Source organism: Phalangium opilio, unplaced genomic scaffold (assembly GCF_054372755.1).
Source record: "Phalangium opilio isolate 3A_F unplaced genomic scaffold, DU_Popi_V2 ptg000046l_1, whole genome shotgun sequence".
Taxonomy (NCBI): domain Eukaryota; kingdom Metazoa; phylum Arthropoda; class Arachnida; order Opiliones; family Phalangiidae; genus Phalangium; species Phalangium opilio.
In genome coordinates this window covers 2,199,968-2,226,561 of record NW_028324169.1, presented here as the reverse complement: position 1 = coordinate 2,226,561, position 26,594 = coordinate 2,199,968, and the positions used below count along the sequence as shown (strand labels likewise).

Below are 26,594 nucleotides of genomic sequence, written 5' to 3'. Positions count from 1 at the left end.
AGTGGTTATCACGTCCGCCTAACACGCGGAAGGTGTCAGGTTCGAGCCCTGATAGATACATGTTTTGACCAACGTGATTAGACATAGTTATAAGCTAGATCTCTTCGAAAACTTTATATTAACACGTATCTATTGTGTAGTGGCTACCACGTCTGCCTAACTCGCGGAAGGTCCCAGGTTCCAGCCCTGAAAGATACATGTTTTGACCATCGTGATTAGACATAGTAATAAGCTGGATCTCTTCGAAAACTTTATATTAACACGTATCTATGGTGTGGTGGTTATCACGGCCGCCTAACACGTGGAAGGTCCCAGGTTCGAGCCCTGGTAGATACGTGTTTTGACCATCGTGATTAGACATAATAATAAGGTAGATTTCTTCGAAAACTTATAATAACCAAGTATATATGATGTAGTGGTTATCACGTCCGCCTAACACGCGGAAGGTGTCAGGTTCGAGCCCTGATAGATACATGTTTTGACCAACGTGATTAGACATAGTTATAAGCTAGATCTCTTCGAAAACTTTATGTTAACACGTATCTATGGTGTGGTGGTTATCACGTCTGCCTAACACGCGGAAGGTCCCAGGTTCGAGCCCTGGTAGGGACATGTTTTGACCATCGTGATTAGACATAATAATAAGGTAGATCTCTTCGAAAACTCGCAATAACCAAGTATCTATGGTGTAGTGGTTATCACGTTCGCCTAACACGCGGAAGGTGTCAGGTTCGAGCCCTGATAGATACATGTTTTGACCATCGTGATTAGACATAGTAATAAGCTGGATCTCTTCGAAAACTTTATATTAACACGTATCTATGGTGTGGTGGTTATCACGTCTGCCTAACACGCGGAAGGTCCCAGGTTCGAGCCCTGGTAGGGACATGTTTTGACCATCGTGATTAGACATAATAATAAGGTAGATCTCTTCGAAAACTCACAATAATCAAGTATCTATGGTGTAGTGATTGTCACGTCCGCCTAACACGCGGAAGGTCCCAGGTTCGAGCCCTGGTAGATACATATTTCGACCATCGTGATTAGACATAATAATAGGGTAGATCTCTTCGAAAACTCACAATAACCAAGTATCTATGGTGTAGTGGTTATCACGTCCGCCTAACACGCGGAAGGTGTCAGGTTCGAGCCCTGATAGATACATGTTTTGACCATCGTGATTAGACATAGTAATAAGCTGGATCTCTTCGAAAACTTTATATTAACACGTATCTATGGTGTGGTGGTTATCACGGCCGCCTAACACGCGGAAGGTCCCAGGTTCGAGCCCTGGTAGATACGTGTTTTGACCATCGTGATTAGACATAATAATAAGGTAGATTTCTTCGAAAACTTATAATAACCAAGTATATATGATGTAGTGGTTATCACGTCCGCCTAACACGCGGAAGGTGTCAGGTTCGAGCCCTGATAGATACATGTTTTGACCAACGTGATTAGACATAGTTATAAGCTAGATCTCTTCGAAAACTTTATATTAACACGTATCTATGGTGTAGTGGCTACCACGTCTGCCTAACTCGCGGAAGGTCCCAGGTTCCAGCCCTGAAAGATACATGTTTTGACCAACGTGATTAGACATAGTTATAAGCTAGATCTCTTCGAAAACTTTATGTTAACACGTATCTATGGTGTGGTGGTTATCACGTCTGCCTAACACGCGGAAGGTCCCAGGTTCGAGCCCTGGTAGGGACATGTTTTGACCGTCGTGATTAGACATAATAATAAGGTAGATCTCTTCGAAAACTCGCAATAACCAAGTATCTATGGTGTAGTGGTTATCACGTTCGCCTAACACGCGGAAGGTGTCAGGTTCGAGCCCTGATAGATACATGTTTTGACCATCGTGATTAGACATAGTAATAAGCTGGATCTCTTCGAAAACTTTATATTAACACGTATCTATGGTGTGGTGGTTATCACGTCTGCCTAACACGCGGAAGGTCCCAGGTTCGAGCCCTGGTAGGGACATGTTTTGACCATCGTGATTAGACATAATAATAAGGTAGATCTCTTCGAAAACTCACAATGAACAAGTATCTATGGTGTAGTGATTATCACGTCCGCCTAACACGCGGAAGGTCTCAGGTTCCAGCCCTGATAGATAAGATTTTTGACCATCGTGATTAGACATAGTTATAAGCTAGATCTCTTCGAAAACTTTATATTAACACGTATCTATGGTGTAGTGGCTACCACGTCCGCCTAACACGCGGAAGGTCCCAGGTTCGAGCCCTGGTAGGGACATGTTTTGACCATCGTGATTAGACATAATAATAAGGTAGATCTCTACGAAAACTCACAATAATCAAGTATCTATGGTGTAGTGATTATCACGTCCGCCTAACACGCGGAAGGTCTCAGGTTCCAGCCCTGATAGATAAGTGTTTTGACTATCGTGATTAGGCATAGTTATAAGCTAGATCTCTTCGAAAACTTTATATTAACACGTATCTATGGTGTAGTGGCTACCACGTCCGCCTAACACGCGGATGGTCCCAGGTTCGAGCCCTGGTAGGGAAATGTTTTGACCATCGTGATTAGACATAATAATAAGGTAGATCTCTTCGAAAACTTTATACACGTATCTATGGTGTAGTGGCTACCACGTCCGCCTAACTCGCGGAAGGTGCCAGGTTCAAGCCCTGGTAGGGACATGTTTGGACCGTCGTGATTAGACATAATAATAGGGTAGATCTCTTCGAAAACTCACAATAACCAAGTATCTATTTTGACCATCGTGATTAGACATAGTAATAAGCTGGATCTCTTCGAAAACTTTATATTAACACGTATCTATGGTGTGGTGGTTATCACGTCTGCCTAACACGTGGAAGGTCCCAGGTTCCAGCCCTGATAGATAAGTGTTTTGACCATCGTGATTAGACATAATAATAAGGTAGATTTATTCGAAAACTCATAATAACCAAGTATATATGATGTAGTGGTTATCACGTCCGCCTAACATGCGGAAGGTCTCAGGTTCCAGCCCTGATAGATAAGTGTTTTGACCATCGTGATTAGACATAGTTATAAGCTAGATCTCTTCGAAAACTTTATATTAACACGTATCTATGGTGTAGTGGCTACCACGTCCGCCTAAAACGCGGAAGGTCCCAGGTTCGAGCCCTGAAAGATACATGTTTTGACCATCGTGATTAGACATAGTAATAAGCTGGATCTCTTCGAAAACTTTATGTTAACACGTATCTATGGTGTGGTGGTTATCACGTCTGCCTAACACGCGGAAGGTCCCAGGTTCGAGCCCTGGTAGGGACATGTTTTGACCATCGTGATTAGACATAATAATAAGGTAGATCTCTTCGAAAACTCGCAATAACCAAGTATCTATGGTGTAGTGGTTATCACGTTCGCCTAACACGCACAAGGTGTCAGGTTCGAGCCCTGATAGATACATGTTTTGACCATCGTGATTAGACATAGTAATAAGCTGGATCTCTTCGAAAACTTTATATTAACACGTATCTATGGTGTGGTGGTTATCACGTCTGCCTAACACGCGGAAGGTCCCAGGTTCGAGCCCTGGTAGGGACATGTTTTGACCATCGTGATTAGACATAATAATAAGGTAGATCTCTTCGAAAACTCACAACATAGCTGTCCGCGCTCACCTCAATTTAGCGAGCCCGAGCGCGAATTGAGGAAGGCTCTTCGAAATAATTGATTAAAACACGAGCCCGAGCCGAGCCCGAAAGTTTATGAAAAAGATTTCTGAGCTTGAGCCCGGGCTCACAATACGTCACAAACAAAGTGAGCCTTGAGCTGAGCCCAGGTTCAACTGTAAAATCAACGAGAGCTTGGCCTGAGCTCTCTTACAAATGTTTTGGCTTTTCTGAGCTCGAGCGAGGCCAACTGAAAACTATGAGACCGCTCATTTTGAAAGGGCGCTCACTGTTTTGAGACTGCGCTCAGCTTGGCTCAGCGCCGTATTCAGTGTCAACAGAAACTAGCGTAACTCATTGGTACATGAAGTTTTGAAATTTTTTTAATACAAATGTAGTGCAAGTCATTTGGATAGTAAATATGTATTGTAGTTTTGCATTTATCGCGTAAAAATAGCTGCAAAATTATTTATTTCAACATCTACACTGTTTGGAAGAAATATTCTCCGGAAATATGAGACCAAGCTCGAGCTTGAGCTTACTAAATTGAATGAGCCCGAGCTCGAGGTGAGCCTCAAATTCTATCGATTTTGAGCCCGAGCTGAGCCCGCGAAAGATATTAGAGAGAGCTTGAGCTCGAGCTTAGCCCATCAAAGTTATGCGAATGAACCCGAGCCCGAGGCGAGCTCATTTATAAAAGCTAACTGAGCTTGAGCTCACATTGAGCTCTAAGGAAACATTGTTTCAATTTTGAGCTTGAGGTGAGCTCGTTGTCAATTTCTATAAAGTAACGTGAGCTGAGCTGAGCCCAAGCGATGGTGGACAGGTATGACTCACAATAATCAAGTATCTATGGTGTAGTGATTGTCACGTCCGCCTAACACGCGGAAGGTCCCAGGTTCGAGCCCTGGTAGATACATATTTCGACCATCGTGATTAGACATAATAATAGGGTAGATCTCTTCGAAAACTCACAATAACCAAGTATCTATGGTGTAGTGGTTATCACGTCCGCCTAACACGCGGAAGGTGTCAGGTTCGAGCCCTGATAGATACATGTTTTGACCATCGTGATTAGACATAGTAATAAGCTGGATCTCTTCGAAAACTTTATATTAACACGTATCTATGGTGTGGTGGTTATCACGGCCGCCTAACACGCGGAAGGTCCCAGGTTCGAGCCCTGGTAGATACGTGTTTTGACCATCGTGATTAGACATAATAATAAGGTAGATTTCTTCGAAAACTTTATATTAACACGTATCTATGGTGTGGTGGTTATCATGGCCGCCTAACACGCGGAAGGTCCCAGGTTCGAGCCCTGGTAGATACGTGTTTTGACCATCGTGATTAGACATAATAATAAGGTAGATTTCTTCGAAAACTTATAATAACCAAGTATATATGATGTAGTGGTTATCACGTCCGCCTAACACGCGGAAGGTGTCAGGTTCGAGCCCTGATAGATACATGGTTTGACCAACGTGATTAGACATAGTTATAAGCTAGATCTCTTCGAAAACTTTATGTTAACACGTATCTATGGTGTGGTGGTTATCACGTCTGCCTAACACGCGGAAGGTCCCAGGTTCGAGCCCTGGTAGGGACATGTTTTGACCATCGTGATTAGACATAATAATAAGGTAGATCTCTTCGAAAACTCGCAATAACCAAGTATCTATGGTGTAGTGGTTATCACGTTCGCCTAACACGCGGAAGGTGTCAGGTTCGAGCCCTGATAGATACATGTTTTGACCATCGTGATTAGACATAGTAATAAGCTGGATCTCTTCGAAAACTTTATATTAACACGTATCTATGGTGTGGTGGTTATCACGTCTGCCTAACACGCGGAAGGTCCCAGGTTCGAGCCCTGGTAGGGACATGTTTTGACCATCGTGATTAGACATAATAATAAGGTAGATCTCTTCGAAAACTCACAATAATCAAGTATCTATGGTGTAGTGATTGTCACGTCCGCCTAACACGCGGAAGGTCCCAGGTTCGAGCCCTGGTAGATACATATTTCGACCATCGTGATTAGACATAATAATAGGGTAGATCTCTTCGAAAACTCACAATAACCAAGTATCTATGGTGTAGTGGTTATCACGTCCGCCTAACACGCGGAAGGTGTCAGGTTCGAGCCCTGATAGATACATGTTTTGACCATCGTGATTAGACATAGTAATAAGCTGGATCTCTTCGAAAACTTTATATTAACACGTATCTATGGTGTGGTGGTTATCACGGCCGCCTAACACGCGGAAGGTCCCAGGTTCGAGCCCTGGTAGATACGTGTTTTGACCATCGTGATTAGACATAATAATAAGGTAGATTTCTTCGAAAACTTATAATAACCAAGTATATATGATGTAGTGGTTATCACGTCCGCCTAACACGCGGAAGGTGTCAGGTTCGAGCCCTGATAGATACATGTTTTGACCAACGTGATTAGACATAGTTATAAGCTAGATCTCTTCGAAAACTTTATATTAACACGTATCTATGGTGTAGTGGCTACCACGTCTGCCTAACTCGCGGAAGGTCCCAGGTTCGAGCCCTGGTAGGGACATGTTTTGACCATCGTGATTAGACATAATAATAAGGTAGATCTCTTCGAAAACTCACAATAATCAAGTATCTATGGTGTAGTGATTATCACGTCCGCCTAACACGCGGAAGGTCCCAGGTTCGAGCCCTGGTAGGGACATGTTTTGACCATCGTGATTAGACATAATAATAGAGTAGATCTCTTCGAAAACTCACAATAACCAAGTATCTATGGTGTAGTGGTTATCACGTCCGCCTAACACGCGGAAGGTCCCAGGTTCGAGCCCCGGTAGATACATATTTCGACCATCGTGATTAGACATAATAATAGGGTAGATCTCTTCGAAAACTCACAATAACCAAGTATCTATGGTGTAGTGGTTATCACGTCCGCCCAACACGCGGAAGGTGTCAGGTTCGAGCCCTGATAGATACATGTTATGACCATCGTGATTAGACATAGTAATAAGCTAGATCTCTTCGAAAACTTAAATTAACACGTATCTATGGTGTAGTGGTTATCACGTCCGCCTAACACGCGAAAGGTGTCAGGTTCGAGCCCTGATAGCTACATGTTTTGACCATCGTGGTTAGACATAGTAATAAGCTGGATCTCTTCGAAAACTTCATATTAACACGTATCTATGGTGTGGTGGTTATCACGTCCGCCTAACACGCGGAAGGTCCCAGGTTCGAGCCCTGGTAGATACCTGTTTTGACCATCGTGATTAGACATAGTAATAAGCTGAATATCTTCGAAAACTTTATATTAACACGTATCTATGGTGTGGTGGTTATCACGTATGCCTAACACGCGCTAGGTCCCAGGTTTGAGCGCTGGTAGGGACATGTTTTGACCATCGTGATTAGACATAATAATAAGGTAGATCTCTTCGAAAACTCACAATAACCAAGTATCTATGGTGTAGTGGTTATCACGTCCGCTTTACACGCGGAAGGTCCCAGGTTTGAGCGCTGGTAGGGACATGTTTTGACCATCGTGATTAGACAGAATAATAAGCTAGATCTCTTCGAAAACTTAAATTATCACGTATCTATGGTGTAGTGGTTATCACGTCCGCCTAACACGCGGAAGGTCCCAGGTTCGAGCCCTGATACCCCAGTAGCACAAGCCTTCCGCATAACAGTCGGTTAAAGGTCGAATAGTCGGTTTACGGTCCAGTCAGCTGTACTATGCTTATTCCGATACTTTTCCGACTCATGAAGCCGACTACTTCTTTTAGTTAGCAATGCCGACATCTATCTGACAGTTGGAACAGAGATGGTTTAAAGTAGGCTTGCCTACCGTCTAGAAAATTTCAACTTATTTTTAGCCAATTGATTACCGACTCTCTCGCGCTAGTCGGTATTGTGACGTTTAAGAAGAGTAAAATTAAAAGCAAAGTTATGCTTAGGCCGTTTAGTAACCGACATTTATCCGACAGTTGGAACTGAGATAGTTTAAAGTAGGCTTGCCTACAGTCTAAAGAATTACAACACATTTTTTGCCAATTGATTACCAACTCCCTCGCGCTAGTCGTTATTGTGACGTTTAAGACGAGCAAAGTTATTCTTAGGCCGTTTAGTAACCGACATTTATCCGACTGTTGGAACTGTGGTGGTTTGAAGTAGGCTTGCCTACCGTCCTAAACATGTAACCCATTTTTGCCAATTGATTACCAACTCCTTCCCGCTAGTCGGTATGGTCACGTTTCAAAAGAGTAAAATGAAAAACGAAGTTGTTGTATAGGCCTTCTTTTTCCGTGGGACGGTTTTTTTGACTTTTACTATTCCGCCTATGCCACCAAATTTTTTTTGTTATATATTTAACTTATACTATATTTCGACCCACAAGCAGAAGTTGCTAATACTATATTTTTGGCAACACTAGAAACATAACGTTACAAAAAAACTGCAAAGCAAGAAAACACATCTGATTTTATAGTTTGAATTTTCCCTCCTGTAATTTCTCGGGTCAGGTGACACGCCTTTGTTCTATTGGCGTAACTAAGATAACGCCATGCACGTCATCATCGAAGAGGGCGCTGCTAGTGCGAAAGCAAGTTAGCCTTTCCAGTATCTCTGACGCGGCTGGGTCGTCAGAATGTTTAAACGAGATTTTTGTGGTCGAAAATGATTAGTTCTAGGCTTGCTAACTTTTAATTTCATCGCTAAGGTTCTTTGTCACACTATATAAACTAAAACGTAAGGTTTGAATTTTGTTATTGAATTATTAATTTATCTACCTTTTAGAGCCAGTTTTATGCATAAGCCTTTGCTTTTTTACCTAGCTTCTCATCTGCTGGGAACCACACCCCTATAAAGTGAAACCAAAACTTAAACGTTTATGTATACCTTCAGTTTATTTGTTTGAATATAAAAGAAGCAAGTGCTTTGGGGCGCTTGGAAATCAAAAACCTTATATATTAAAGATTTTTGTTTGTGAAAATAATACTGAATTCCAAAATAGAACTCAATTTTTTTTAGTTACAGAATTGTTTTGCGGTTTCAAACATTTTAAGAGAAAAATGTGTGAAATAATACCCTTTAAAATTGTATGTTTTTCTTTTTCCTTAAAAAAATCTGTAAGTGTATATCAGGGTTGCCACATTACCTGGATATCCTGGAAAGGTCAGGGAAAAGTCGGGAAATTTTAATAATTTTAGCAAATTCTGGGAACTTGATTTTAGTGGGTAAAAGTATTTATTGAAAGAGTAATGAAAGTTTCTCCTTATCCTCTCTTAACACAGAAAACTCCATGAGCAATCCTTAAAATGTCTAGAATTGTTTCTATAAAGTAAATGCCTTCAAAAAAGCTCTTAAGACTGTTATTTATAGTTAAAATGATTCTTATTCATTTTGGTGCAACAAATACATTGGAAAACTTAATGTAGAGAGTTTGTTTAATTATAAGCACTTAAAACGTGCTGTAAAAATTTACCCTACCGCCCTAAAGGGTCTTTGAAAATCTGAGAAAAAGGTCAGGGAAAACCTGGAAAAGTCCGGGAATTTTGTTCTGAAAATTCCGTAGCAACCCTGTATATTTTTCATAAAGATTTTTGTAATTTAAGAGATAGTAACTGGCCACATCGAAGATATTAACAATGAATATTAATAAATGCTTTAATTGATTTAAGTATTATACTCGCCCTGAAAAAATTTACTTTTGGTTAAAACCAATTAGCTAAGCAGCTAATATTTCCATTCGACTAGTCGTGTAGTATCGAATACATTGTTTAATATTTGAAATTGTTATAATTGATGCTCAACCCTTATGTTACTTGAAATAACCAAAGTACAAATTCTAAAGTGATTTTCATTGAAAATGTATTAAAGAAATTTCAATACTTGGTATCAGTATCCTTTACTATAAGCGAATGAAGCCTCGAGTTAAGGCTTGATCGTCGCAAAACCATCGGGCCTCGAGTTAAGGTTTGATCGTCGCAAAAGCGTCGGACCTCTTGCTGACAGGCGGTTAAGTCGACTCTCAAACGTGTTGGATGAGGGTCCTGTTTCATTCGTGTCGTAACAGTCGGTAAACCACTGGGCCGTCGTCCCACCGGGCGGACATTTCGATTCTCAAACCCTTACTCTACCAGCCCTTTACCGACGATTTACCGTTCCTATACTAAAAAGCCGCGAAAACGTCGGATTGAGCGCGGCTTTAGGTAGGCATAATGACGCCGACCTATAGTCGGCCAACAGTCGTTTTATAGTCGCCTCATAACGGTCTGAAAACCGGCGGGCCGTCGTCCCGCCGGGCGGACATTTCGACTCTCAAACCCTTACTCTACCAGCCCTTTACCGACGATTTACCGTTCCTATACTAAAAAGCCGCCAAATCGTCGGATTGAGCGCGGCTTTAGGTAGGCATAATGACGCCGACATATAGTCGGCCAACAGTCGTTTTATAGTAGCCTCAAAACAGTAGGAAAACCGGCGGGCCATCGTCCCTCCAGGCGGACATTTCGACTTTCAAACCATTACTCTCCCGACTTATTAGTGACTTTTTACCAACTCGTCGGTAACACACAAAGCCGACCATGTAGGCCCTACGTCGGCAGTGCTACTGGGGTAGATACATGTTTTGACCATCGTGATTAGACATAGTTATAAGCTGGATCTCTTCGAAAACCTTATATTAACACGTATCTATGGTGTAGTGGTTATCACGTCTGCCTAACACGCTGAAGGTCCCAGGTTTGAGCGCTGGTAGGGACATGTTTTGACCATCGTGATTAGACATAATAATAAGGTAGATCTCTTCGAAAACTCACAATAACCAAGTATCTATGGTGTAGTGGTTTTCACGTCCGCCTAACACGCGGAAGGTCCCAGGTTCGAGCCCCGGTAGATACATATATCGACCATCGTGATTAGACATAATAATAGGGTAGATCCCTTCGAAAACTCACAATAACCAAGTATCTATGGTGTAGTGGTTATCACGTCCGCCCAACACGCGGAAGGTGTCAGGTTAGAGCCCTGATAGATACATGTTTTGACCATCGTGATTAGACATAGTTATAAGCTATATCTCTTCGAAAACTTTAAATTAACACGTATCTATGGTGTAGTGGATACCACGTCCGCCTAAAACGCGGAAGGTCCCAGGTTCGAGCCCTGGTAGGGAAATGTTTTGACCATCGTGATTAGACATTATAATAAGGTAGAACTCTTCGAAAACTTTATTTTAACACGTATCTACAGTGTAGTGGTTATCACGTCCGCCTAACACGCGGAAGGTCCCAGGTTCGAGCCTTGGTAGGGACATGTTTTGACCATCGTGATTAGACATAATAATAAGGTAGATCTCTTCGAAAACTCACAATAACCAAGTATCTATGGTGTAGTGGTTTTCACGTCCGCCTAACACGCGGAAGGTCCCAGGTTCGAGCCCCGGTAGATACATATTTCGACCATCGTGATTAGACATAATAATAGGGTAGATCCCTTCGAAAACTCACAATAACCAAGTATCTATGGTGTAGTGGTTATCACGTCCGCCCAACACGCGGAAGGTGTCAGGTTAGAGCCCTGATAGATACATGTTTTGACCATCGTGATTAGACATAGTTATAAGCTATATCTCTTCGAAAACTTTAAATTAACACGTATCTATGGTGTAGTGGATACCACGTCCGCCTAAAATGCGGAAGGTCCCAGGTTCGAGCCCTGGTAGGGAAATGTTTTGACCATCGTGATTAGACATTATAATAAGGTAGAACTCTTCGAAAACTTTATTTTAACACGTATCTACAGTGTAGTGGATACCACGTCCGCCTAAAATGCGGAAGGTCCCAGGTTCGAGCCCTGGTAGGGAAATGTTTTGACCATCGTGATTAGACATTATAATAAGGTAGAACTCTTCGAAAACTTTATTTTAACACGTATCTACAGTGTAGTGGTTATCACGTCCGCCTAACACGCGGAAGGTCCCAGGTTCGAGCCTTGGTAGGGACATGTTTTGACCATCGTGATTAGACATAATAATAAGGTAGATCTCTTCGAAAACTCACAATAACCAAGTATCTATGGTGTAGTGGTTATCACGTCCGCTTTACACGCGGAAGGTCCCAGGTTTGAGCGCTGGTAGGGACATATTTTGACCATCGTGATTAGACATAATAATAAGGTAGATCTCTTCGAAAACTCATAATAACCAAGTATATAAGATGTAGTGGTTATCACGTCCGCTTAACACACGGAAGGTGTCAGGTTCGAGCCCTGATAGATACATGTTTTGACCATCGTGGTTAGACATAGTAATAAGCTGGATCTCTTCGAAAACTTTATATTAACACGTATCTATGGTGTGGTGGTTATCACGTCCGCCTAACACGCGGAAGGTCTCAGGTTCGAGCCCTGATAGATACATGTTTTGACCATCGTGATTAGACATAATAATAAGGTAGATATCTTCGAAAACTTTTTATTAACACGTATCTATGGTGTAGTGGCTACCACGTCCGCCTAACACGCGGAAGGTACCAGGTTCGAGCCTTGGTAGGGACATGTTTTGACCATCGTGATTAGACATAATAATAAGGTCTCACAACAATCAAGTATCTATGGTGTAGTGATTATCACGTCCGCCTAACACGCGGAAGGTCCCAGGTTCGAGCCCTGGTAGGGACATGTTTGGTCCATCGTGATTAGACATAATAATAGGGTAGATCTCTTCGAAAACTCACAATAACCAAGTATCTATTTTGACCATCGTGATTAGACATAGTAATAAGCTGGATCTCTTCGAAAACTTTATATTAACACGTATTTATGGTGTGGTGGTTATCACGTCTGCCTAACACGCGGAAGGTCCCAGGTTCGAGCTCTGGTAGATACATGTTTTGACCATCGTGATTAGACATAATAATAAGGTTGATTTCTTCGAAAACTCATAATAACCAAGTATATATGATGTAGTGGTTATCACGTCCGCCTAACACGCGGAAGGTCTCAGGTTCCAGCCCTGATAGATAAGTGTTTTGACCATCGTGATTAGACATAGTTATAAGCTAGATCTCTTCGAAAACTTTATATTTACACGTATCTATGGTGTAGTGGCTACCACGTCCGCCTTAAACGCGGAAGGTCCCAGGTTCGAGCCTTGGTAGGGACATGTTTTGACCATCGTGATTAGACATAGTAATAAGCTGGATCTCTTCGAAAACTTTATATTAACACGTATCTATGGTGTGGTGGTTATCACGTCTGCCTAACACGCGGAAGGCCCCAGGTTCGAGCCCTGGTAGGGACATGTTTTGACCATCGTGATTAGACATAATAATAAGGTAGACCCTCTTCGAAAACTCACAATAATCAAGTATCTATGGTGTAGTGATTATCACGTCCGCCTAACACGCGGAAGGTCTCAGGTTCCAGCCCTGATAGATAAGTGTTTTGACCATCGTGATTAGACATAGTTATAAGCTAGATCTCTTCGAAAACTTTATATTAACACGTATCTATGGTGTAGGGGCTACCACGTCCGCCTAAAACGCGGAAGGTCCCAGGTTCGAGCCCTGGTAGGGAAATGTTTTGACCATCGTGATTAGACATAATAATAAGGTAGATCTCTTCGAAAACTTTATATTAACACGTATCTATGGTGTGGTGGTTATCACGTCCGCCTAACACGCGGAAGGTCCCAGGTTCGAGCCCTGGTAGATACGTGTTTTGACCATCGTGATTAGACATAATAATAAGGTAGATTTCTTCGAAAACTCATAATAACCAAGTATATATGATGTAGTGGTTATCACGTCCGCCTAACACGCGGAAGGTGTCAGGTTCGAGCCCTGATAGATACATGTTTTGACCAACGTGATTAGACATAGTTATAAGCTAGATCTCTTCGAAAACTTTATATTAACACGTATCTATGGTGTAGTGGCTACCACGTCCGCCTTAAACGCGGAAGGTCCCAGGTTCGAGCCCTGATAGATACATGTTTTGACCATCGTGATTAGACATAGTAATAAGCTGGATCTCTTCGAAAACTTTATATTAACACGGATCTATGGTGTGGTGGTTATCACGTCTGCCTAACACGCGGAAGGTCCCAGGTTCGAGCCCTGGTAGGGACATGTTTTGACCATCGTGATTAGACATAATAATAAGGTAGATCTCTTCGAAAACTCGCAATAACCAAGTATCTATGGTGTAGTGGTTATCACGTCCGCCTAACACGCGGAATGTGTCAGGTTCGAGCCCTGATAGATACATGTTTTGACCATCGTGATTAGACATAGTAATAAGCTGGATCTCTTCGAAAACTTTATATTAACACGTATCTATGGTGTGGTGGTTATCACGTCTGCCTAACACGCGGAAGGTCCCAGGTTCGAGCCCTGGTAGGGACATGTTTTGACCATCGTGATTAGACATAATAATAAGGTAGATCTCTTCGAAAACTCACAATAATCAAGTATCTATGGTGTAGTGATTATCACGTCCGCCTAACACGCGGAAGGGCTCAGGTTCCAGCCCTGATAGATAAGTGTTTTGACCATCGTGATTAGACATAGTTATAAGCTAGATCTCTTCGAAAACTTTATATTAACACGTATCTATGGTGTAGGGGCTACCACGTCCGCCTAAAACGCGGAAGGTCCCAGGTTCGAGCCCTGGTAGGGAAATGTTTTGACCATCGTGATTAGACATAATAATAAGGTAGATCTCTTCGAAAACTTTATATTAACACGTATCTATGGTGTGGTGGTTATCACGTCCGCCTAACACGCGGAAGGTCCCAGGTTCGAGCCCTGGTAGATACGTGTTTTGACCATCGTGATTAGACATAATAATAAGGTAGATTTCTTCGAAAACTCATAATAACCAAGTATATATGATGTAGTGGTTATCACGTCCGCCTAACACGCGGAAGGTGTCAGGTTCGAGCCCTGATAGATACATGTTTTGACCAACGTGATTAGACATAGTTATAAGCTAGATCTCTTCGAAAACTTTATATTAACACGTATCTATGGTGTAGTGGCTACCACGTCCGCCTAACTCGCGGAAGGTCCCAGGTTCGAGCCCTGGTAGGGACATGTTTTGACCATCGTGATTAGACATAATAATAGGGTAGATCTCTTCGAAAACTCACAATAACCTAGTATCTATGGTGTAGTGGTTATCACGTCCGCCTAACACGCGGAAGGTCCCAGGTTCGAGCCCCGGTAGATAAATATTTCGACCATCGTGATTAGACATAATAATAGGGTAGATCTCTTCGAAAACTCACAATAACCAAGTATCTATGGTGTGGTGGTTATCACGTCTGCCTAACACGCGGAAGGTCCCAGGTTCGAGCCCTGGTAGGGACATGTTTTGACCATCGTGATTAGACATAATAATAAGGTAGATCTCTTCGAAAACTCACAATAATCAAGTATCTATGGTGTAGTGATTATCACGTCCGCCTAACACGCGGAAGGTCTCAGGTTCCAGCCCTGATAGATAAGTGTTTTGACCATCGTGATTAGACATAGTTATAAGCTAGATCTCTTCGAAAACTTTATATTAACACGTATCTATGGTGTAGGGGCTACCACGTCCGCCTAAAACGCGGAAGGTCCCAGGTTCGAGCCCTGGTAGGGAAATGTTTTGACCATCGTGATTAGACATAATAATAAGGTAGATCTCTTCGAAAACTTTATATTAACACGTATCTATGGTGTGGTGGTTATCACGTCCGCCTAACACGCGGAAGGTCCCAGGTTCGAGCCCTGGTAGATACGTGTTTTGACCATCGTGATTAGACATAATAATAAGGTAGATTTCTTCGAAAACTCATAATAACCAAGTATATATGATGTAGTGGTTATCACGTCCGCCTAACACGCGGAAGGTGTCAGGTTCGAGCCCTGATAGATACATGTTTTGACCAACGTGATTAGACATAGTTATAAGCTAGATCTCTTCGAAAACTTTATATTAACACGTATCTATGGTGTAGTGGCTACCACGTCCGCCTAACTCGCGGAAGGTCCCAGGTTCGAGCCCTGGTAGGGACATGTTTTGACCATCGTGATTAGACATAATAATAGGGTAGATCTCTTCGAAAACTCACAATAACCTAGTATCTATGGTGTAGTGGTTATCACGTCCGCCTAACACGCGGAAGGTCCCAGGTTCGAGCCCCGGTAGATAAATATTTCGACCATCGTGATTAGACATAATAATAGGGTAGATCTCTTCGAAAACTCACAATAACCAAGTATCTATGGTGTAGTGGTTATCACGTCCGCCCAACACGCGTAAGGTGTCAGGTTCGAGCCCTGATAGATACATGTTTTGACCAACGTGATTAGACATAGTTATAAGCTAGATCTCTTCGAAAACTTTATATTAACACGTATCTATGGTGTAGTGGCTACCACGTCTGCCTAACTCGCGGAAGGTCCCAGGTTCGAGCCCTGGTAGGGACATGTTTTGACCATCGTGATTAGACATAATAATAAGGTAGATCTCTTCGAAAACTCACAATAATCAAGTATCTATGGTGTAGTGATTATCACGTCCGCCTAACACGCGGAATGTCCCAGGTTCGAGCCCTGGTAGGGACATGTTTTGACCATCGTGATTAGACATAATAATAGGGTAGATCTCTTCGAAAACTCACAATAACCAAGTATCTATGGTGTAGTGGTTATCACGTCCGCCTAGCACGCGGAAGGTCCCAGGTTCGAGCCCCGGTAGATACATATTTCGACCATCGTGATTAGACATAATAATAGGGTAGATCTCTTCGAACACTCACAATAACCAAGTATCTATGGTGTAGTGGTTATCACGTCCGCCCAACACGCGGAAGGTGTCAGGTTCGAGCCCTGATAGATACATGTTATGACCATCGTGATTAGACATAGTAATAAGCTAGATCTCTTCGAAAACTTAAATTAACACGTATCTATGGTGTAGTGGTTATCACGTCCGCCTAACACGCGGAAGGTCCCAGGTTCGAGCCCTGGTAGATACCTGTTTTGACCATCGTGATTAGACATAGTAATAAGCTGAATCTCTTCGAAAACTTTATATTAACACGTATCTATGGTGTGGTGGTTATCACGTCTGCCTAACACGCGGAAGGTCCCAGGTTCGAGCCCTGGTAGGGACATGTTTTGACCATCGTGATTAGACATAATAATAGGGTAGATCTCTTCGAAAACTCACAATAACCTAGTATCTATGGTGTAGTGGTTATCACGTCCGCCTAACACGCGGAAGGTCCCAGGTTCGAGCCCTGGTAGATACATGTTTGGACCATCGTGATTAGACATAGTAATAAGCTGGATCTCTTCGAAAACCTTATATTAACACGTATCTATGGTGTAGTGGTTATCACGTCCGCCTAACACGCGGAAGGTCCCAGGTTCGAGCCCCGGTAGATAAATATTTCGACCATCGTGATTAGACATAATAATAGGGTAGATCTCTTCGAAAACTCACAATAGCCAAGTATCTATGGTGTGGTGGTTATCACGTCTGCCTAACACGCGGAAGGTCCCAGGTTCGAGCCCTGGTAGGGACATGTTTTGACCATCGTGATTAGACATAATAATAGGGTAGATCTCTTCGAAAACTCACAATATCCAAGTATCTATGGTGTGGTGGTTATCACGTCTGCCTAACACGCGGTAGGTCCCAGGTTCGAGCCCTGGTAGGGACATGTTTTGACCATCGTGATTAGACATAATAATAAGGTAGATCTCTTCGAAAACTTTATATTAACACGTATCTATGGTGTGGTGGTTATCACGTCCGCCTAACACGTGGAAGGTCCCAGGTTCGAGCCCTGGTAGATACGTGTTTTGACCATCGTGATTAGACATAATAATAAGGTAGATTTCTTCGAAAACTCATAACAACCAAGTATATATGATGTAGTGGTTATCACGTCCGCCTAACACGCGGAAGGTGTCAGGTTCGAGCCCTGATAGATACATGTTTTGACCAACGTGATTAGACATAGTTATAAGCTAGATCTCTTCGAAAACTTTATATTAACACGTATCTATGGTGTAGTGGCTACCACGTCCGCCTAACTCGCGGAAGGTCCCAGGTTCGAGCCCTGGTAGGGACATGTTTTGACCATCGTGATTAGACATAATAATAGGGTAGACCTCTTCGAAAACTCACAATAACCTAGTATCTATGGTGTAGTGGTTATCACGTCCGCCTAACACGCGGAAGGTCCCAGGTTCGAGCCCCGGTAGATAAATATTTCGACCATCGTGATTAGACATAATAATAGGGTAGATCTCTTCGAAAACTCACAATAACCAAGTATCTATGGTGTGGTGGTTATCACGTCTGCCTAACACGCGGAAGGTCCCAGGTTCGAGCCCTAGTAGGGACATGTTTTGACCATCGTGATTAGACATAATAATAGGGTAGATCTCTTCGAAAACTCACAATAACCAAGTATCTATGGTGTGGTGGTTATCACGTCTGCCTAACACGCGGAAGGTCCCAGGTTCGAGCCCTGGTAGGGACATGTTTTGACCATCGTGATTAGACATAATAATAAGGTAGATCTCTTCGAAAACTCACAATAATCAAGTATCTATGGTGTAGTGATTATCACGTCCGCTTAACACGCGGAAGGTCTCAGGTTCCAGCCCTGATAGATAAGTGTTTTGACCATTGTGATTAGACATAGTTATAAGCTAGATCTCTTCGAAAACTTTATATTAACACGTATCTATGGTGTAGTGGTTATCACGTCCGCCTAACACGCGGAAGGTCCCAGGTTCGAGCCCCGGTAGATAAATATTTCGACCATCGTGATTAGACATAATAATAGGGTAGATCTCTTCGAAAACTCACAATAACCAAGTATCTATGGTGTGGTGGTTATCACGTCTGCCTAACACGCGGAAGGTCCCAGGTTCGAGCCCTGGTAGGGACATGTTTTGACCATCGTGATTAGACATAATAATAGGGTAGATCTCTTCGAAAACTCACAATAACCTAGTATCTATGGTGTAGTGGTTATCACGTCCGCCTAACACGCGGAAGGTCCCAGGTTCGAGCCCCGGTAGATAAATATTTCGACCATCGTGATTAGACATAATAATAGGGTAGATCTCTTCGAAAACTCACAATAACCAAGTATCTATGGTGTGGTGGTTATCACGTCTGCCTAACACGCGGAAGGTCCCAGGTTCGAGCCCTGGTAGGGACATGTTTTGACCATCGTGATTAGACATAATAATAGGGTAGATCTCTTCGAAAACTCACAATAACCAAGTATCTATGGTGTGGTGGTTATCACGTCTGCCTAACACGCGGAAGGTCCCAGGTTCGAGCCCTGGTAGGGACATGTTTTGACCATCGTGATTAGACATAATAATAAGGTAGATCTCTTCGAAAACTCACAATAATCAAGTATCTATGGTGTAGTGATTATCACGTCCGCTTAACACGCGGAAGGTCTCAGGTTCCAGCCCTGATAGATAAGTGTTTTGACCATCGTGATTAGACATAGTTATAAGCTAGATCTCTTCGAAAACTTTATATTAACACGTATCTATGGTGTAGTGGCTACCACGTCCGCCTAACTCGCGGAAGGTCCCAGGTTCGAGCCCTGGTAGGGACATGTTTTGACCATCGTGATTAGACATAATAATAGGGTAGATCTCTTCGAAAACTCACAATAACCTAGTATCTATGGTGTAGTGGTTATCACGTCCGCCTAACACGCGGAAGGTCCCAGGTTCGAGCCCCGGTAGATAAATATTTCGACCATCGTGATTAGACATAATAATAGGGTAGATCTCTTCGAAAACTCACAATAACCAAGTATCTATGGTGTGGTGGTTATCACGTCTGCCTAACACGCGGAAGGTCCCAGGTTCGAGCCCTGGTAGGGACATGTTTTGACCATCGTGATTAGACATAATAATAGGGTAGATCTCTTCGAAAACTCACAATAACCAAGTATCTATGGTGTGGTGGTTATCACGTCTGCCTAACACGCGGAAGGTCCCAGGTTCGAGCCCTGGTAGGGACATGTTTTGACCATCGTGATTAGACATAATAATAAGGTAGATCTCTTCGAAAACTCACAATAATCAAGTATCTATGGTGTAGTGATTATCACGTCCGCCTAACACGCGGAAGGTCTCAGGTTCCAGCCCTGATAGATAAGTGTTTTGACCATCGTGATTAGACATAGTTATAAGCTAGATCTCTTCGAAAACTTTATATTAACACGTATCTATGGTGTAGTGGCTACCACGTCCGCCTAACTCGCGGAAGGTCCCAGGTTCGAGCCCTGGTAGGGACATGTTTTGACCATCGTGATTAGACATAATAATAAGGTAGATTTCTTCGAAAACTCATAATAACCAAGTATATATGATGTAGTGGTTATCACGTCCGAGTAACACGCGGAAGGTGTCAGGTTCGAGCCCTGATAGAGACATGTTTTGACCAACGTGATTAGACATAGTTATAAGCTAGATCTCTTCGAAAACTTTATATTAACACGTATCTATGGTGTAGTGGCTACCAAGTCCGCCTAACTCGCGGAAGGTCCCAGGTTCGAGCCCTGGTAGGGACATGTTTTGACCATCGTGATTAGACATAATAATAGGGTAGATCTCTTCGAAAACTCACAATAACCTAGTATCTATGGTGTAGTGGTTATCACGTCCGCCTAATACGCGGAAGGTCCCAGGTTCGAGCCCCGGTAGATAAATATTTCGACCATCGTGATTAGACATAATAATAGGGTAGATCTCTTCGAAAACTCACAATAACCAAGTATCTATGGTGTAGTGGTTATCACGTCCGCCCAACACGCGGAAGGTGTCAGGTGCGAGCCCTGATAGATACATGTTTTGACCAACGTGATTAGACATAGTTATAAGCTAGATCTCTTCGAAAACTTTATATTAACACGTATCTATGGTGTAGTGGCTACCACGTCTGCCTAACTCGCGGAAGGTCCCAGGTTCGAGCCCTGGTAGGGACATGTTTTGACCATCGTGATTAGACATAATGATAAGGTAGATCTCTTCGAAAACTCACAATAACCAAGTATCTATGGTGTAGTGGTTATCACGTCCGCCTAACACGCGAAAGGTGTCAGGTTCGAGCCCTGATAGCTACATGTTTTGACCATCGTGGTTAGACATAGTAATAAGCTGGATCTCTTCGAAAACTTCATATTAACACGTATCTATGGTGTGGTGGTTATCACGTCCGCCTAACACGCGGAAGGTCTCAGGTTCGAGCCCTGGTAGATACCTGTTTTGACCATCGTGATTAGACATAGTAATAAGCTGAATCTCTTCGAAAACTTTATATTAACACGTATCTATGGTGTGGTGGTTATCACGTATGCCTAACACGCGGAAGGTCCCAGGTTCGAGCCCTGGTAGGGACATGTTTTGACCATCGTGATTAGACATAATAATAAGGTAGATCTCTTCGAAAACTCACAATAATCAAGTATCTATGGTGTAGTGATTATCACGTCCGCCTAACACGCGGAAGGTCTCAGGTTCCAGCCCTGATAGATAAGTGTTTTGACCATCGTGATTAGACATAGTTATAAGCTAGATCTCTTCGAAAACTTTATATTAACACGTATCTATGGTGTAGGGGCTACCACGTCCGCCTAAAACGCGGAAGGTCCCAGGTTCGAGCCCTGGTAGGGAAATGTTTTGACCATCGTGATTAGACATAAAAATAAGGTAGATCTCTTCGAAAACTTTATATTAACACGTATCTATGGTGTGGTGGTTATCATGTCCGCCTAACACGCGGAAGGTCCCAGGTTCGAGCCCTGGTAGATACGTGTTTTGACCGTCGTGATTAGACATAATAGTAAGGTAGATTTCTTCGAAAACTCATAATAACCAAGTATATATGATGTAGTGGTTATCACGTCCGCCTAACACGCGGAAGGTCCCAGGTTCGAGCCCTGGTAGATACGTGTTTTGACCATCGTGATTAGACATAATAATAAGGTAGATTTCTTCGAAAACTCATAATAACCAAGTATATATGATGTAGTGGTTATCACGTCCGCCTAACACGCGGAAGGTCCCAGGTTCGAGCCCCGGTAGATAAATATTTCGACCATCGTGATTAGACATAATAATAGGGTAGATCTCTTCGAAAACTCACAATAACCAAGTATCTATGGTGTGGTGGTTATCACGTCTGCCTAACACGCGGAAGGTCCCAGGTTCGAGCCCTGGTAGGGACATGTTTTGACCATCGTGATTAGACATAATAATAGGGTAGATCTCTTCGAAAACTCACAATAACCAAGTATCTATGGTGTGGTGGTTATCACGTCTGCCTAACACGCGGAAGGTCCCAGGTTCGAGCCCTGGTAGGGACATGTTTTGACCATCGTGATTAGACATAATAATAAGGTAGATCTCTTCGAAAACTCACAATAATCAAGTATCTATGGTGTAGTGATTATCACGTCCGCTTAACACGCGGAAGGTCTCAGGTTCCAGCCCTGATAGATAAGTGTTTTGACCATCGTGATTAGACATAGTTATAAGCTAGATCTCTTCGAAAACTTTATATTAACACGTATCTATGGTGTAGTGGCTACCACGTCCGCCTAACTCGCGGAAGGTCCCAGGTTCGAGCCCTGGTAGGGACATGTTTTGACCATCGTGATTAGACATAATAATAGGGTAGATCTCTTCGAAAACTCACAATAACCTAGTATCTATGGTGTAGTGGTTATCACGTCCGCCTAACACGCGGAAGGTCCCAGGTTCGAGCCCCGGTAGATAAATATTTCGACCATCGTGATTAGACATAATAATAGGGTAGATCTCTTCGAAAACTCACAATAACCAAGTATCTATGGTGTGGTGGTTATCACGTCTGCCTAACACGCGGAAGGTCCCAGGTTCGAGCCCTGGTAGGGACATGTTTTGACCATCGTGATTAGACATAATAATAGGGTAGATCTCTTCGAAAACTCACAATAACCAAGTATCTATGGTGTGGTGGTTATCACGTCTGCCTAACACGCGGAAGGTCCCAGGTTCGAGCCCTGGTAGGGACATGTTTTGACCATCGTGATTAGACATAATAATAAGGTAGATCTCTTCGAAAACTCACAATAATCAAGTATCTATGGTGTAGTGATTATCACGTCCGCCTAACACGCGGAAGGTCTCAGGTTCCAGCCCTGATAGATAAGTGTTTTGACCATCGTGATTAGACATAGTTATAAGCTAGATCTCTTCGAAAACTTTATATTAACACGTATCTATGGTGTAGTGGCTACCACGTCCGCCTAACTCGCGGAAGGTCCCAGGTTCGAGCCCTGGTAGGGACATGTTTTGACCATCGTGATTAGACATAATAATAAGGTAGATTTCTTCGAAAACTCATAATAACCAAGTATATATGATGTAGTGGTTATCACGTCCGAGTAACACGCGGAAGGTGTCAGGTTCGAGCCCTGATAGAGACATGTTTTGACCAACGTGATTAGACATAGTTATAAGCTAGATCTCTTCGAAAACTTTATATTAACACGTATCTATGGTGTAGTGGCTACCAAGTCCGCCTAACTCGCGGAAGGTCCCAGGTTCGAGCCCTGGTAGGGACATGTTTTGACCATCGTGATTAGACATAATAATAGGGTAGATCTCTTCGAAAACTCACAATAACCTAGTATCTATGGTGTAGTGGTTATCACGTCCGCCTAATACGCGGAAGGTCCCAGGTTCGAGCCCCGGTAGATAAATATTTCGACCATCGTGATTAGACATAATAATAGGGTAGATCTCTTCGAAAACTCACAATAACCAAGTATCTATGGTGTAGTGGTTATCACGTCCGCCCAACACGCGGAAGGTGTCAGGTGCGAGCCCTGATAGATACATGTTTTGACCAACGTGATTAGACATAGTTATAAGCTAGATCTCTTCGAAAACTTTATATTAACACGTATCTATGGTGTAGTGGCTACCACGTCTGCCTAACTCGCGGAAGGTCCCAGGTTCGAGCCCTGGTAGGGACATGTTTTGACCATCGTGATTAGACATAATGATAAGGTAGATCTCTTCGAAAACTCACAATAACCAAGTATCTATGGTGTAGTGGTTATCACGTCCGCCTAACACGCGAAAGGTGTCAGGTTCGAGCCCTGATAGCTACATGTTTTGACCATCGTGGTTAGACATAGTAATAAGCTGGATCTCTTCGAAAACTTCATATTAACACGTATCAATGGTGTGGTGGTTATCACGTCCGCCTAACACGCGGAAGGTCTCAGGTTCGAGCCCTGGTAGATACCTGTTTTGACCATCGTGATTAGACATAGTAATAAGCTGAATCTCTTCGAAAACTTTATATTAACACGTATCTATGGTGTGGTGGTTATCACGTATGCCTAACACGCGGAAGGTCCCAGGTTCGAGCCCTGGTAGGGACATGTTTTGACCATCGTGATTAGACATAATAATAAGGTAGATCTCTTCGAAAACTCACAATAATCAAGTATCTATGGTGTAGTGATTATCACGTCCGCCTAACACGCGGAAGGTCTCAGGTTCCAGCCCTGATAGATAAGTGTTTTGACCATCGTGATTAGACATAGTTATAAGCTAGATCTCTTCGAAAACTTTATATTAACACGTATCTATGGTGTAGGGGCTACCACTTCCGCCTAAAACGCGGAAGGTCCCAGGTTCGAGCCCTGGTAGGGAAATGTTTTGACCATCGTGATTAGACATAAAAATAAGGTAGATCTCTTCGAAAACTTTATATTAACACGTATCTATGGTGTGGTGGTTATCATGTCCGCCTAACACGCGGAAGGTCCCAGGTTCGAGCCCTGGTAGATACGTGTTTTGACCGTCGTGATTAGACATAATAGTAAGGTAGATTTCTTCGAAAACTCATAATAACCAAGTATATATGATGTAGTGGTTATCACGTCCGCCTAACACGCGGAAGGTCCCAGGTTCGAGCCCTGGTAGATACGTGTTTTGACCATCGTGATTAGACATAATAATAAGGTAGATTTCTTCGAAAACTCATAATAACCAAGTATATATGATGTAGTGGTTATCACGTCCGCCTAACACGCGGAAGGTGTCAGGTTCGAGCCCTGATAGATACATGTTTTGACCAACGTGATTAGACATAGTTATAAGCTAGATCTCTTCGAAAACTTTATATTAACACGTATCTATGGTGTAGTGGCTACCACGTCCGCCTAACTCGCGGAAGGTCCCAGGTTCGAGCCCTGGTAGGCACATGTTTTGACCATCGTGATTAGACATAATAATAGGGTAGATCTCTTCGAAAACTCACAATAACCTAGTATCTATGGTGTAGTGGTTATCACGTCCGCCTAACACGCGGAAGGTCCCAGGTTCGAGCCCCGGTAGATAAATATTTCGACCATCGTGATTAGACATAATAATAGGGTAGATCTCTTCGAAAACTCACAATAACCAAGTATCTATGGTGTGGTGGTTATCACGTCTGCCTAACACGCGGAAGGTCCCAGGTTCGAGCCCTGGTAGGGACATGTTTTGACCATCGTGATTAGACATAATAATAAGGTAGATCTCTTCGAAAACTCACAATAATCAAGTATCTATGGTGTAGTGATTATCACGTCCGCCTAACACGCGGAAGGTCTCAGGTTCCAGCCCTGATAGATTAGTGTATTGACCATCGTGATTAGACATAGTTATAAGCTAGATCTCTTCGAAAACTTTATATTAACACGTATCTATGGTGTGGTGGTTATCACGTCCGCCTAACACGCGGAAGGTCCCAGGTTCGAGCCCTGGTAGATACGTGTTTTGACCATCGTGATTAGACATAATAATAACGTAGATTTCTTCGAAAACTCATAATAACCAAGTATATATGATGTAGTGGTTATCACGTCCGCCTAACACGCGGAAGGTCCCAGGTTCGAGCCCCGGTAGATAAATATTTCGACCATCGTGATTAGACATAATAATAGGGTAGATCTCTTCGAAAACTCACAATAACCAAGTATCTATGGTGTAGTGGTTATCACGTCCGCCCAACACGCGGAAGGTGTCAGGTTCGAGCCCTGATAGATACATGTTTTGACCAACGTGATTAGACATAGTTATAAGCTAGATCTCTTCGAAAACTTTATATTAACACGTATCTATGGTGTAGTGGCTACCACGTCTGCCTAACTCGCGGAAGGTCCCAGGTTCGAGCCCTGGTAGGGACATGTTTTGACCATCGTGATTAGACATAATAATAAGGTAGATCTCTTCGAAAACTCACAATAATCAAGTATCTATGGTGTAGTGATTATCACGTCCGCCTAACACGCGGAAGGTCCCAGGTTCGAGCCCTGGTAGGGACATGTTTTGACCATCGTGATTAGACATAATAATAGGGTAGATCTCTTCGAAAACTCACAATAACCAAGTATCTATGGTGTAGTGGTTATCACGTCCGCCTAACACGCGGAAGGTCCCAGGTTCGAGCCCCGGTAGATACATATTTCGACCATCGTGATTAGACATAATAATAGGGTAGATCTCTTCGAAAACTCACAATAACCAAGTATCTATGGTGTAGTGGTTATCACGTCCGCCCAACACGCGGAAGGTGTCAGGTTCGAGCCCTGATAGATACATGTTATGACCATCGTGATTAGACATAGTAATAAGCTAGATCTCTTCGAAAACTTAAATTAACACGTATCTATGGTGTAGTGGTTATCACGTCCGCCTAACACGCGAAAGGTTTCAGGTTCGAGCCCTGATAGCTACATGTTTTGACCATCGTGGTTAGACATAGTAATAAGCTGGATCTCTTCGAAAACTTCATATTAACACGTATCTATGGTGTGGTGGTTATCACGTCCGCCTAACACGCGGAAGGTCC

General features: G+C 42.8%; 14 non-coding genes across 14 annotated transcripts; all 14 read left to right on the top strand.

Annotated features, from left to right (window-relative positions):
* Nucleotides 1–1,091: 1,091 nt before the first annotated feature.
* TRNAV-AAC (transfer RNA valine (anticodon AAC)) lies at nucleotides 1,092–1,164 on the top strand. The gene has a single exon. It is a non-coding gene; the product is annotated as a tRNA-Val (tRNA).
* Nucleotides 1,165–4,628: 3,464 nt separating this feature from the next.
* TRNAV-AAC (transfer RNA valine (anticodon AAC)) lies at nucleotides 4,629–4,701 on the top strand. The gene has a single exon. It is a non-coding gene; the product is annotated as a tRNA-Val (tRNA).
* Nucleotides 4,702–5,732: 1,031 nt separating this feature from the next.
* On the top strand, nucleotides 5,733–5,805 carry TRNAV-AAC (transfer RNA valine (anticodon AAC)). The gene has a single exon. It is a non-coding gene; the product is annotated as a tRNA-Val (tRNA).
* Nucleotides 5,806–6,422: 617 nt separating this feature from the next.
* Nucleotides 6,423–6,495, top strand: TRNAV-AAC (transfer RNA valine (anticodon AAC)). The gene has a single exon. It is a non-coding gene; the product is annotated as a tRNA-Val (tRNA).
* A 6,804-nt stretch (nucleotides 6,496–13,299) lies between these two features.
* On the top strand, nucleotides 13,300–13,372 carry TRNAV-AAC (transfer RNA valine (anticodon AAC)). The gene has a single exon. It is a non-coding gene; the product is annotated as a tRNA-Val (tRNA).
* A 1,031-nt stretch (nucleotides 13,373–14,403) lies between these two features.
* On the top strand, nucleotides 14,404–14,476 carry TRNAV-AAC (transfer RNA valine (anticodon AAC)). Its single transcript has one exon. It is a non-coding gene; the product is annotated as a tRNA-Val (tRNA).
* Nucleotides 14,477–15,369: 893 nt separating this feature from the next.
* On the top strand, nucleotides 15,370–15,442 carry TRNAV-AAC (transfer RNA valine (anticodon AAC)). The gene has a single exon. It is a non-coding gene; the product is annotated as a tRNA-Val (tRNA).
* An 893-nt stretch (nucleotides 15,443–16,335) lies between these two features.
* Nucleotides 16,336–16,408, top strand: TRNAA-AGC (transfer RNA alanine (anticodon AGC)). The gene has a single exon. It is a non-coding gene; the product is annotated as a tRNA-Ala (tRNA).
* Nucleotides 16,409–16,610: 202 nt separating this feature from the next.
* Nucleotides 16,611–16,683, top strand: TRNAV-AAC (transfer RNA valine (anticodon AAC)). Its single transcript has one exon. It is a non-coding gene; the product is annotated as a tRNA-Val (tRNA).
* A 203-nt stretch (nucleotides 16,684–16,886) lies between these two features.
* TRNAV-AAC (transfer RNA valine (anticodon AAC)) lies at nucleotides 16,887–16,959 on the top strand. The gene has a single exon. It is a non-coding gene; the product is annotated as a tRNA-Val (tRNA).
* Nucleotides 16,960–20,336: 3,377 nt separating this feature from the next.
* On the top strand, nucleotides 20,337–20,409 carry TRNAI-AAU (transfer RNA isoleucine (anticodon AAU)). The gene has a single exon. It is a non-coding gene; the product is annotated as a tRNA-Ile (tRNA).
* Nucleotides 20,410–23,372: 2,963 nt separating this feature from the next.
* Nucleotides 23,373–23,445, top strand: TRNAI-AAU (transfer RNA isoleucine (anticodon AAU)). The gene has a single exon. It is a non-coding gene; the product is annotated as a tRNA-Ile (tRNA).
* Nucleotides 23,446–25,442: 1,997 nt separating this feature from the next.
* TRNAV-AAC (transfer RNA valine (anticodon AAC)) lies at nucleotides 25,443–25,515 on the top strand. Its single transcript has one exon. It is a non-coding gene; the product is annotated as a tRNA-Val (tRNA).
* A 617-nt stretch (nucleotides 25,516–26,132) lies between these two features.
* TRNAV-AAC (transfer RNA valine (anticodon AAC)) lies at nucleotides 26,133–26,205 on the top strand. The gene has a single exon. It is a non-coding gene; the product is annotated as a tRNA-Val (tRNA).
* The last annotated feature ends 389 nt before the right edge of the window (nucleotides 26,206–26,594 follow it).